Source organism: Megalopta genalis, chromosome 9, assembly GCF_051020955.1.
Source record: "Megalopta genalis isolate 19385.01 chromosome 9, iyMegGena1_principal, whole genome shotgun sequence".
Taxonomy (NCBI): Eukaryota; Metazoa; Arthropoda; class Insecta; order Hymenoptera; family Halictidae; genus Megalopta; species Megalopta genalis.
Window position 1 is genome coordinate 4,235,001 of NC_135021.1, and position 14,182 is coordinate 4,249,182.

The following is a 14,182-nucleotide window of genomic DNA, read 5'->3' on the forward strand; positions in this document are numbered from 1 at the left end:
TGCACTAACGCGATTTAGAAGGATCAAGCGTTGCACTATCGCGATTTAGAAAGATCAGACGTTGCAAAACCATGATATAGAAAGATCAGACGTTGCATTCGGCGAAAATTAACCTTCCTATTGGTCAGTCGCGTTTCCGTGCCCAACCGAGCACAGGCCGGAATGCCGCTGATGTTGGCTCTATTTTCCAAAGCAACACGCCGCTGGCACTTTGTGTTTTTCGAGGTTACGGAAAGCAATACGCCGCTGGTACGAAACAATACGCCGCTGGAAAAAAAAGCAATACGCCGCTGGTACGAACCAATACGCCGCTGGAAAAAAAGCAATACGCCGCTGGAAAAAAAGCAATACGCCGCTGGTACGAACCAATACGCCGCTGGAAAAAAAAGCAATACGCCGCTGGTACGAAACAATACGCCGCTGGTAAAAAAGCAATACGCCGCTGGTACGAAGCAATACGCCGCTGGTACGAACCAATACGCCGCTGGAAAAAAAAGCAATACGCCGCTGGTACGAAACAATACGCCGCTGGTAAAAAAGCAATACGCCGCTGGTACGAAGCAATACGCCGCTGGTACTTTGTAATAAGAATTACATTATAAGATAGAAAGCACTACGCCGCTGGACATAAAATCTCCATTATCCGAACGAAAGTAACACGCCGCTGGTACTTTATTTTATTATAATAATTTAATTATAAGACAGAAACCGCTGATACTTGGTTGTAAAATCTCCATTATCCGAACGAAAGTAACACGCCGCTGGTACTTTATTTTATTATAATAATTTAATTATAAGACAGAAACCGCTGGTACTTGGTTGTAAAATCTCCATTATCCGAACGAAAGCAATACGCCGTTGGTACTTGGTTATAAAATTTTCATTACAAGATAGAAAGCAATATGCCGCTGGTTATATTAATGTAATCTTATGGAAAGCATTACGCCGCTGGAACTTTGACCATTGCAATAATCGATCAGAAGCTATACACAGCAAGGAATACGAATATTATACCAAGAGATCGAAAACAATACGCTGTTCGGACGTTTTGACTAGCTGTCGCACAGTGCAGACGCGCCGACCCGTCGCTCCGCATTTCGAGCGCAATTTCAGTGGTTATTCAGTTCAGAAAATTACAGAGAGTGTTTGGTTGTGTTGCAGGAGTCAAACTGAATGATTTGATGCATAAAGTTTAATTAAACTCCCATTAGTTTGCCGGGAAACATCGATTCTTCCGATCTAGAAAGAGACAGAGACAGTCGATCCGCGTTATGTTAAATATTTCAAGGTTCCCGATTCCACAAAATTATAAAAAGTATACGGCTGTGTAGCGGGGATCAAAACGAGTAATTTCATGTATAAAGTTTAATTAAACTCCCAATAGTTTGCCGGGAAACATCGATTCTTCCGATCTAGAAAGAGACAGAGACAGTCGATCCGCGTTATGTTAAATATTTCAAGGTTCCCGATTCCACAAAATTATAAAAAGTATACGGCTGTGTAGCGGGGATCAAAACGAGTAATTTCGTGTATAAAGTTTAATTAAACTCCCAATAGTTTGCCGGGAAACATCGATTCTTCCGATCTAGAAAGAGACAGAGACAGTCGATCCGCGTTATGTTAAATATTTCAAGGTTCCCGATTCCACAAAATTATAAAAAGTATACGGCTGTGTAGCGGGGATCAAAACGAGTAATTTCATGTATAAAGTTTAATTAAACTCCCAATAGTTTGCCGGGAAACATCGATTCTTCCGATCTAGAAAGAGACAGAGACAGTCGATCCGCGTTATGTTAAATATTTCAAGGTTCCCGATTCCACAAAATTATAAAAAGTATACGGCTGTGTAGCGGGGATCAAAACGAGTAATTTCGTGTATAAAGTTTAATTAATATCCCATTAGTTTGCCGGGAAACATCGATTCTTCCGATCTAGAAAGAGACAGAGACAGTCGATCCGCGTTATGTTAAATATTTCAAGGTTCCCGATTCCACAAAATTATAAAAAGTATACGGCTGTGTAGCGGGGATCAAAACGAGTAATTTCGTGTATAAAGTTTAATTAAACTCCCAATAGTTTGCCGGGAAACATCGATTCTTCCGATCTAGAAAGAGACAGAGACAGTCGATCCGCGTTATGTTAAATATTTCAAGGTTCCCGATTCCACAAAATTATAAAAAGTATACGGCTGTGTAGCGGGGATCAAAACGAGTAATTTCATGTATAAAGTTTAATTAAACTCCCAATAGTTTGCCGGGAAACATCGATTCTTCCGATCTAGAAAGAGACAGAGACAGTCGATCCGCGTTATGTTAAATATTTCAAGGTTCCCGATTCCACAAAATTATAAAAAGTATACGGCTGTGTAGCGGGGATCAAAACGAGTAATTTCATGTATAAAGTTTAATTAAACTCCCAATAGTTTGCCGGGAAACATCGATTCTTCCGATCTAGAAAGAGACAGAGACAGTCGATCCGCGTTATGTTAAATATTTCAAGGTTCCCGATTCCACAAAATTATAAAAAGTATACGGCTGTGTAGCGGGGATCAAAACGAGTAATTTCGTGTATAAAGTTTAATTAATATCCCATTACTTTGCCGGGAAACATCAATACTTCGATCGCGCGAGAGAGACAGAGAAACGAACAGTCTTTTTTTCGATTTACGGCTAAAATAAATTTTTCTCATTTTATTCAATAACATATTCTTGCTTAGATAACTTTTTTACATAGGGATTAAGCATTTAGAACGATATAATGTTTAAAATAAGGGCACTTTACTCTTGACATTTTTCGGTTTTTTCAATTTTCTGGAAAATCCTATCATTAGATTTTTTTAAAAATACGATATTGTTGCTTAACTAACGTTTCTACATAGGGATTAAGCATTTAGAACGAAATCTAATGTAGGAAAATGGTACTTTACTCTTGATCGGTACGGTGGGACTTTGAAAATATTCGGGCGTTCCAATCGCTCGTCTGTTGCATCATAGCGCGTCTCGGCGCAATCGACCGATTCGCTCGACCCATTATTTTCGATTTACGGCTAAAATAAATTTTTCTAATTTTTTTCAATAACATATTCTTGCTTAAATAACTTTTTTACATAGGGATTAAGCATTTAGAACGATACATTGTTTAAAATAAGGGCACTTTGCTCTTGACATTTTACGGTTTTTTCAATTTTCTGAAAAATCCTATCATTAGATTTTTTTAAAAATACGATATTCTTGCTTATCTAACGTTTCTACATAGGGATTAAGCATTTAGAACGAAATCTAATGTCAGAAAATGGCACTTTACTCTTGACATTTTTCGGTTTTTTCAATTTTCTGGAAAATCCTATCATTAGATTTTTTTAAAAATACGATATTCTTGCTTAACTGACGTTTCTACATAGGGATTAAGCATTTAGAACGAAATCTAATGTAGGAAAATGGTACTTTACTCTTGATCGGTACGGTGGGACTTTGAAAATATTCGGGCGTTCCAATCGCTCGTCTGTTGCATCATAGCGCGTCTCGGCGCAATCGACCGATTCGCTCGACCCATTATTTTCGATTTACGGCTAAAATAAATTTTTCTCATTTTATTCAATAACATATTCTTGCTTAGATAACTTTTTTACATAGGGATTAAGCATTTAGAACGATATAATGTTTAAAATAAGGGCACTTTACTCTTGACATTTTACGGTTTTTTCAATTTTCTGAAAAATCCTATCATTAGATTTTTTTAAAAATACGATATTCTTGCTTAACTAACGTTTCTACATAGGGATTAAGCATTTAGAACGAAATCTAATGTCAGAAAATGGCACTTTACTCTTGACATTTTTCGGTTTTTTCAATTTTCTGGAAAATCCTATCATTAGATTTTTTTAAAAATACGATATTCTTGCTTAACTAACGTTTCTACATAGGGATTAAGCATTTAGAACGAAATCTAATGTAGGAAAATGGTACTTTACTCTTGATCGGTACGTTGGGACTTTGAAAATATTCGGGCGTTCCAATCGCTCGTCTGTTGCATCATAGCGCGTCTCGGCGCAATCGACCGATTCGCTCGACCCATTATTTTCGATTTACGGCTAAAATAAATTTTTCTAATTTTTTTCAATAACATATTCTTGCTTAAATAACTTTTTTACATAGGGATTAAGCATTTAGAACGATACATTGTTTAAAATTAGGGCACTTTACTCTTGACATTTTACGGTTTTTTCAATTTTCTGAAAAATCCTATCATTAGATTTTTTTAAAAATACGATATTCTTGCTTAACTAACGTTTCTACATAGGGATTAAGCATTTAGAACGAAATCTAATGTAGGAAAATGGTACTTTACTCTTGATCGGTACGTTGGGACTTTGAAAATATTCGGGCGTTCCAATCGCTCGTCTGTTGCATCATAGCGCGTCTCGGCGCAATCGACCGATTCGCTCGACCCATTATTTTCGATTTACGGCTAAAATAAATTTTTCTAATTTTTTTCAATAACATATTCTTGCTTAAATAACTTTTTTACATAGGGATTAAGCATTTAGAACGATACATTGTTTAAAATAAGGGCACTTTACTCTTGACATTTTACGGTTTTTTCAATTTTCTGGAAAATCCTATCATTAGATTTTTTTAAAAATACGATATTCTTGCTTATCTAACGTTTCTACATAGGGATTAAGCATTTAGAACGAAATCTAATGTAGGAAAATGGTACTTTACTCTTGATCGGTACGTTGGGACTTTGAAAATATTCGGGCGTTCCAATCGCTCGTCTGTTGCATCATAGCGCGTCTCGGCGCAATCGACCGATTCGCTCGACCCATTATTTTCGATTTACGGCTAAAATAAATTTTTCTAATTTTTTTCAATAACATATTCTTGCTTAAATAACTTTTTTACATAGGGATTAAGCATTTAGAACGATACATTGTTTAAAATAAGGGCACTTTACTCTTGACATTTTACGGTTTTTTCAATTTTCTGGAAAATCCTATCATTAGATTTTTTTAAAAATACGATATTCTTGCTTAACTAACGTTTCTACATAGGGATTAATCATTTAGAACGAAATCTAATGTCAGAAAATGGCACTTTACTCTTGACATTTTTCGGTTTTTTCAATTTTCTGGAAAATCCTATCATTAGATTTTTTTAAAAATACGATATTCTTGCTTAACTGACGTTTCTACATAGGGATTAAGCATTTAGAACGAAATCTAATGTAGGAAAATGGTACTTTACTCTTGATCGGTACGGTGGGACTTTGAAAATATTCGGGCGTTCCAATCGCTCGTCTGTTGCATCATAGCGCGTCTCGGCGCAATCGACCGATTCGCTCGACCCATTATTTTCGATTTACGGCTAAAATAAATTTTTCTAATTTTTTTCAATAACATATTCTTGCTTAAATAACTTTTTTACATAGGGATTAAGCATTTAGAACGATACATTGTTTAAAATAAGGGCACTTTACTCTTGACATTTTACGGTTTTTTCAATTTTCTGGAAAATCCTATCATTAGATTTTTTTAAAAATACGATATTCTTGCTTAACTAACGTTTCTACATAGGGATTAATCATTTAGAACGAAATCTAATGTCAGAAAATGGCACTTTACTCTTGACATTTTTCGGTTTTTTCAATTTTCTGGAAAATCCTATCATTAGATTTTTTTAAAAATACGATATTCTTGCTTAACTGACGTTTCTACATAGGGATTAAGCATTTAGAACGAAATCTAATGTAGGAAAATGGTACTTTACTCTTGATCGGTACGGTGGGACTTTGAAAATATTCGGGCGTTCCAATCGCTCGTCTGTTGCATCATAGCGCGTCTCGGCGCAATCGACCGATTCGCTCGACCCATTATTTTCGATTTACGGCTAAAATAAATTTTTCTCATTTTATTCAATAACATATTCTTGCTTAGATAACTTTTTTACATAGGGATTAAGCATTTAGAACGATATAATGTTTAAAATAAGGGCACTTTACTCTTGACATTTTACGGTTTTTTCAATTTTCTGAAAAATCCTATCATTAGATTTTTTTAAAAATACGATATTCTTGCTTAACTAACGTTTCTACATAGGGATTAAGCATTTAGAACGAAATCTAATGTCAGAAAATGGCACTTTACTCTTGACATTTTTCGGTTTTTTCAATTTTCTGGAAAATCCTATCATTAGATTTTTTTAAAAATACGATATTCTTGCTTAACTAACGTTTCTACATAGGGATTAAGCATTTAGAACGAAATCTAATGTAGGAAAATGGTACTTTACTCTTGATCGGTACGGTGGGACTTTGAAAATATTCGGGCGTTCCAATCGCTCGTCTGTTGCATCATAGCGCGTCTCGGCGCAATCGACCGATTCGCTCGACCCATTATTTTCGATTTACGGCTAAAATAAATTTTTCTCATTTTATTCAATAACATATTCTTGCTTAGATAACTTTTTTACATAGGGATTAAGCATTTAGAACGATATAATGTTTAAAATAAGGGCACTTTACTCTTGACATTTTACGGTTTTTTCAATTTTCTGAAAAATCCTATCATTAGATTTTTTTAAAAATACGATATTCTTGCTTAACTAACGTTTCTACATAGGGATTAAGCATTTAGAACGAAATCTAATGTCAGAAAATGGCACTTTACTCTTGACATTTTTCGGTTTTTTCAATTTTCTGGAAAATCCTATCATTAGATTTTTTTAAAAATACGATATTCTTGCTTAACTAACGTTTCTACATAGGGATTAAGCATTTAGAACGAAATCTAATGTAGGAAAATGGTACTTTACTCTTGATCGGTACGTTGGGACTTTGAAAATATTCGGGCGTTCCAATCGCTCGTCTGTTGCATCATAGCGCGTCTCGGCGCAATCGACCGATTCGCTCGACCCATTATTTTCGATTTACGGCTAAAATAAATTTTTCTAATTTTTTTCAATAACATATTCTTGCTTAAATAACTTTTTTACATAGGGATTAAGCATTTAGAACGATACATTGTTTAAAATAAGGGCACTTTACTCTTGACATTTTACGGTTTTTTCAATTTTCTGGAAAATCCTATCATTAGATTTTTTTAAAAATACGATATTCTTGCTTATCTAACGTTTCTACATAGGGATTAAGCATTTAGAACGAAATCTAATGTAGGAAAATGGTACTTTACTCTTGATCGGTACGTTGGGACTTTGAAAATATTCGGGCGTTCCAATCGCTCGTCTGTTGCATCATAGCGCGTCTCGGCGCAATCGACCGATTCGCTCGACCCATTATTTTCGATTTACGGCTAAAATAAATTTTTCTAATTTTTTTCAATAACATATTCTTGCTTAAATAACTTTTTTACATAGGGATTAAGCATTTAGAACGATACATTGTTTAAAATAAGGGCACTTTACTCTTGACATTTTACGGTTTTTTCAATTTTCTGGAAAATCCTATCATTAGATTTTTTTAAAAATACGATATTCTTGCTTAACTAACGTTTCTACATAGGGATTAATCATTTAGAACGAAATCTAATGTCAGAAAATGGCACTTTACTCTTGACATTTTTCGGTTTTTTCAATTTTCTGGAAAATCCTATCATTAGATTTTTTTAAAAATACGATATTCTTGCTTAACTGACGTTTCTACATAGGGATTAAGCATTTAGAACGAAATCTAATGTAGGAAAATGGTACTTTACTCTTGATCGGTACGGTGGGACTTTGAAAATATTCGGGCGTTCCAATCGCTCGTCTGTTGCATCATAGCGCGTCTCGGCGCAATCGACCGATTCGCTCGACCCATTATTTTCGATTTACGGCTAAAATAAATTTTTCTAATTTTTTTCAATAACATATTCTTGCTTAAATAACTTTTTTACATAGGGATTAAGCATTTAGAACGATACATTGTTTAAAATAAGGGCACTTTACTCTTGACATTTTACGGTTTTTTCAATTTTCTGGAAAATCCTATCATTAGATTTTTTTAAAAATACGATATTCTTGCTTAACTAACGTTTCTACATAGGGATTAATCATTTAGAACGAAATCTAATGTCAGAAAATGGCACTTTACTCTTGACATTTTTCGGTTTTTTCAATTTTCTGGAAAATCCTATCATTAGATTTTTTTAAAAATACGATATTCTTGCTTAACTGACGTTTCTACATAGGGATTAAGCATTTAGAACGAAATCTAATGTAGGAAAATGGTACTTTACTCTTGATCGGTACGGTGGGACTTTGAAAATATTCGGGCGTTCCAATCGCTCGTCTGTTGCATCATAGCGCGTCTCGGCGCAATCGACCGATTCGCTCGACCCATTATTTTCGATTTACGGCTAAAATAAATTTTTCTCATTTTATTCAATAACATATTCTTGCTTAGATAACTTTTTTACATAGGGATTAAGCATTTAGAACGATATAATGTTTAAAATAAGGGCACTTTACTCTTGACATTTTACGGTTTTTTCAATTTTCTGAAAAATCCTATCATTAGATTTTTTTAAAAATACGATATTCTTGCTTAACTAACGTTTCTACATAGGGATTAAGCATTTAGAACGAAATCTAATGTCAGAAAATGGCACTTTACTCTTGACATTTTTCGGTTTTTTCAATTTTCTGGAAAATCCTATCATTAGATTTTTTTAAAAATACGATATTCTTGCTTAACTAACGTTTCTACATAGGGATTAAGCATTTAGAACGAAATCTAATGTAGGAAAATGGTACTTTACTCTTGATCGGTACGGTGGGACTTTGAAAATATTCGGGCGTTCCAATCGCTCGTCTGTTGCATCATAGCGCGTCTCGGCGCAATCGACCGATTCGCTCGACCCATTATTTTCGATTTACGGCTAAAATAAATTTTTCTAATTTTTTTCAATAACATATTCTTGCTTAAATAACTTTTTTACATAGGGATTAAGCATTTAGAACGATACATTGTTTAAAATAAGGGCACTTTACTCTTGACATTTTACGGTTTTTTCAATTTTCTGAAAAATCCTATCATTAGATTTTTTTAAAAATACGATATTCTTGCTTATCTAACGTTTCTACATAGGGATTAAGCATTTAGAACGAAATCTAATGTCAGAAAATGGCACTTTACTCTTGACATTTTTCGGTTTTTTCAATTTTCTGGAAAATCCTATCATTAGATTTTTTTAAAAATACGATATTCTTGCTTAACTGACGTTTCTACATAGGGATTAAGCATTTAGAACGAAATCTAATGTAGGAAAATGGTACTTTACTCTTGATCGGTACGTTGGGACTTTGAAAATATTCGGGCGTACGCGGCGCGCTCGGCGCTTTGAACAGCTCCGGTGTCCCCATTATTTTCGATTTACGGCTAAAATAAATTTTTCTAATTTTTTTCAATAACATATTCTTGCTTAAATAACTTTTTTACATAGGGATTAAGCATTTAGAACGATACATTGTTTAAAATAAGGGCACTTTACTCTTGACATTTTACGGTTTTTTCAATTTTCTGAAAAATCCTATCATTAGATTTTTTTAAAAATACGATATTCTTGCTTAACTAACGTTTCTACATAGGGATTAATCATTTAGAACGAAATCTAATGTCAGAAAATGGCACTTTACTCTTGACATTTTTCGGTTTTTTCAATTTTCTGGAAAATCCTATCATTAGATTTTTTTAAAAATACGATATTCTTGCTTAACTGACGTTTCTACATAGGGATTAAGCATTTAGAACGAAATCTAATGTAGGAAAATGGTACTTTACTCTTGATCGGTACGGTGGGACTTTGAAAATATTCGGGCGTTCCAATCGCTCGTCTGTTGCATCATAGCGCGTCTCGACGCAATCGACCGATTCGCTCGACCCATTATTTTCGATTTACGGCTAAAATAAATTTTTCTCATTTTATTCAATAACATATTCTTGCTTAGATAACTTTTTTACATAGGGATTAAGCATTTAGAACGATATAATGTTTAAAATAAGGGCACTTTACTCTTGACATTTTACGGTTTTTTCAATTTTCTGAAAAATCCTATCATTAGATTTTTTTAAAAATACGATATTCTTGCTTAACTAACGTTTCTACATAGGGATTAAGCATTTAGAACGAAATCTAATGTCAGAAAATGGCACTTTACTCTTGACATTTTTCGGTTTTTTCAATTTTCTGGAAAATCCTATCATTAGATTTTTTTAAAAATACGATATTCTTGCTTAACTAACGTTTCTACATAGGGATTAAGCATTTAGAACGAAATCTAATGTAGGAAAATGGTACTTTACTCTTGATCGGTACGGTGGGACTTTGAAAGTATTCGGGCGTTCCAATCGCTCGTCTGTTGCATCATAGCGCGTCTCGGCGCAATCGACCGATTCGCTCGACCCATTATTTTCGATTTACGGCTAAAATAAATTTTTCTCATTTTATTCAATAACATATTCTTGCTTAGATAACTTTTTTACATAGGTATTAAGCATTTAGAACGATACATTGTTTAAAATAAGGGCACTTTACTCTTGACATTTTACGGTTTTTTCAATTTTCTGAAAAATCCTATCATTAGATTTTTTTAAAAATACGATATTCTTGCTTAACTAACGTTTCTACATAGGGATTAAGCATTTAGAACGAAATCTAATGTCAGAAAATGGCACTTTACTCTTGACATTTTTCGGTTTTTTCAATTTTCTGGAAAATCCTATCATTAGATTTTTTTAAAAATACGATATTCTTGCTTAACTAACGTTTCTACATAGGGATTAAGCATTTAGAACGAAATCTAATGTAGGAAAATGGTACTTTACTCTTGATCGGTACGGTGGGACTTTGAAAATATTCGGGCGTTCCAATCGCTCGTCTGTTGCATCATAGCGCGTCTCGGCGCAATCGACCGATTCGCTCGACCCATTATTTTCGATTTACGGCTAAAATAAATTTTTCTCATTTTATTCAATAACATATTCTTGCTTAGATAACTTTTTTACATAGGGATTAAGCATTTAGAACGATATAATGTTTAAAATAAGGGCACTTTACTCTTGACATTTTACGGTTTTTTCAATTTTCTGAAAAATCCTATCATTAGATTTTTTTAAAAATACGATATTCTTGCTTAACTAACGTTTCTACATAGGGATTAAGCATTTAGAACGAAATCTAATGTCAGAAAATGGCACTTTACTCTTGACATTTTTCGGTTTTTTCAATTTTCTGAAAAATCCTATCATTAGATTTTTTTAAAAATACGATATTCTTGCTTAACTAACGTTTCTACATAGGGATTAAGCATTTAGAACGAAATCTAATGTCAGAAAATGGCACTTTACTCTTGACATTTTTCGGTTTTTTCAATTTTCTGGAAAATCCTATCATTAGATTTTTTTAAAAATACGATATTCTTGCTTAACTAACGTTTCTACATAGGGATTAAGCATTTAGAACGAAATCTAATGTAGGAAAATGGTACTTTACTCTTGATCGGTACGTTGGGACTTTGAAAATATTCGGGCGTTCCAATCGCTCGTCTGTTGCATCATAGCGCGTCTCGGCGCAATCGACCGATTCGCTCGACCCATTATTTTCGATTTACGGCTAAAATAAATTTTTCTCATTTTATTCAATAACATATTCTTGCTTAGATAACTTTTTTACATAGGGATTAAGCATTTAGAACGATATAATGTTTAAAATAAGGGCACTTTACTCTTGACATTTTACGGTTTTTTCAATTTTCTGAAAAATCCTATCATTAGATTTTTTTAAAAATACGATATTCTTGCTTAACTAACGTTTCTACATAGGGATTAAGCATTTAGAACGAAATCTAATGTCAGAAAATGGCACTTTACTCTTGACATTTTTCGGTTTTTTCAATTTTCTGGAAAATCCTATCATTAGATTTTTTTAAAAATACGATATTCTTGCTTAACTAACGTTTCTACATAGGGATTAAGCATTTAGAACGAAATCTAATGTAGGAAAATGGTACTTTACTCTTGATCGGTACGGTGGGACTTTGAAAATATTCGGGCGTTCCAATCGCTCGTCTGTTGCATCATAGCGCGTCTCGGCGCAATCGACCGATTCGCTCGACCCATTATTTTCGATTTACGGCTAAAATAAATTTTTCTAATTTTTTTCAATAACATATTCTTGCTTAAATAACTTTTTTACATAGGGATTAAGCATTTAGAACGATACATTGTTTAAAATAAGGGCACTTTACTCTTGACATTTTACGGTTTTTTCAATTTTCTGAAAAATCCTATCATTAGATTTTTTTAAAAATACGATATTCTTGCTTATCTAACGTTTCTACATAGGGATTAAGCATTTAGAACGAAATCTAATGTCAGAAAATGGCACTTTACTCTTGACATTTTTCGGTTTTTTCAATTTTCTGGAAAATCCTATCATTAGATTTTTTTAAAAATACGATATTGTTGCTTAACTAACGTTTCTACATAGGGATTAAGCATTTAGAACGAAATCTAATGTAGGAAAATGGTACTTTACTCTTGATCGGTACGGTGGGACTTTGAAAATATTCGGGCGTTCCAATCGCTCGTCTGTTGCATCATAGCGCGTCTCGGCGCAATCGACCGATTCGCTCGACCCATTATTTTCGATTTACGGCTAAAATAAATTTTTCTAATTTTTTTCAATAACATATTCTTGCTTAAATAACTTTTTTACATAGGGATTAAGCATTTAGAACGATACATTGTTTAAAATTAGGGCACTTTACTCTTGACATTTTACGGTTTTTTCAATTTTCTGAAAAATCCTATCATTAGATTTTTTTAAAAATACGATATTCTTGCTTAACTAACGTTTCTACATAGGGATTAAGCATTTAGAACGAAATCTAATGTAGGAAAATGGTACTTTACTCTTGATCGGTACGTTGGGACTTTGAAAATATTCGGGCGTTCCAATCGCTCGTCTGTTGCATCATAGCGCGTCTCGGCGCAATCGACCGATTCGCTCGACCCATTATTTTCGATTTACGGCTAAAATAAATTTTTCTAATTTTTTTCAATAACATATTCTTGCTTAAATAACTTTTTTACATAGGGATTAAGCATTTAGAACGATACATTGTTTAAAATAAGGGCACTTTACTCTTGACATTTTACGGTTTTTTCAATTTTCTGGAAAATCCTATCATTAGATTTTTTTAAAAATACGATATTCTTGCTTAACTAACGTTTCTACATAGGGATTAATCATTTAGAACGAAATCTAATGTCAGAAAATGGCACTTTACTCTTGACATTTTTCGGTTTTTTCAATTTTCTGGAAAATCCTATCATTAGATTTTTTTAAAAATACGATATTCTTGCTTAACACTATTCCTACCGACACTTCACGTATACCTATTCCTACCGCGACCGGTCAAATGACCGGTCTTTCACAACTTATATTTTCAATATTGAATGCAGACCAATAGCCAGTTTACCAGTATAAAAATATATTTTCTTTTATTCAAGAGTACATAATCTACATTTCATTCTTTTTCGTCGCATTTTTTACAAATGGGCTTCTCAACTGTACATTTTCCGCATACGTACTTTTTACATTTTAGACAGATTTTGTTCGTCTTATTATCTTTACAATACCTTATCTGACATGTTTTCCGTTCACGGGAACCTGTACTTGTACTTGCGATGGGTATTGGTTGATTTTCTTTGCCGAGCTCTCGTTGATATTCGATGGCAAGTTCTTCTGCCAATTGGAATAGAAATTCCTGTCTTGTAATTTCTCCTCCCGCAGTTTCTTTATATAACACCCATGCATTTATCCCGGCTAAATCCAAGATATTAAAAAATACTTGCAAAGGCCATCTCCGAAATTTAGATTTTACCGAATAATTTCTGGCCATTTGATCGGTCGCATCTACGCCAAATTTGGTGCTATTATACAATTGAATTGTTTCCGGTGATCGGGTGTCATTTACTTCAACTTGTACGGAGTTGTGCATTGAACTGAGAACTAGAACTTTCTTTCTTGGTTTGGCTTTGTAAATTGTCAACATACAATTATTTGAGCGATAGAGTTTGGTTGAGAAAAGTGCCATGTCGTTGTTTTTCAGTTTTGCCAGTCTTGGTAGCTCTTTTCTATTTGCTCTGATTGTCCCAATAATCGTAGTTTTTTTTTTTTGCT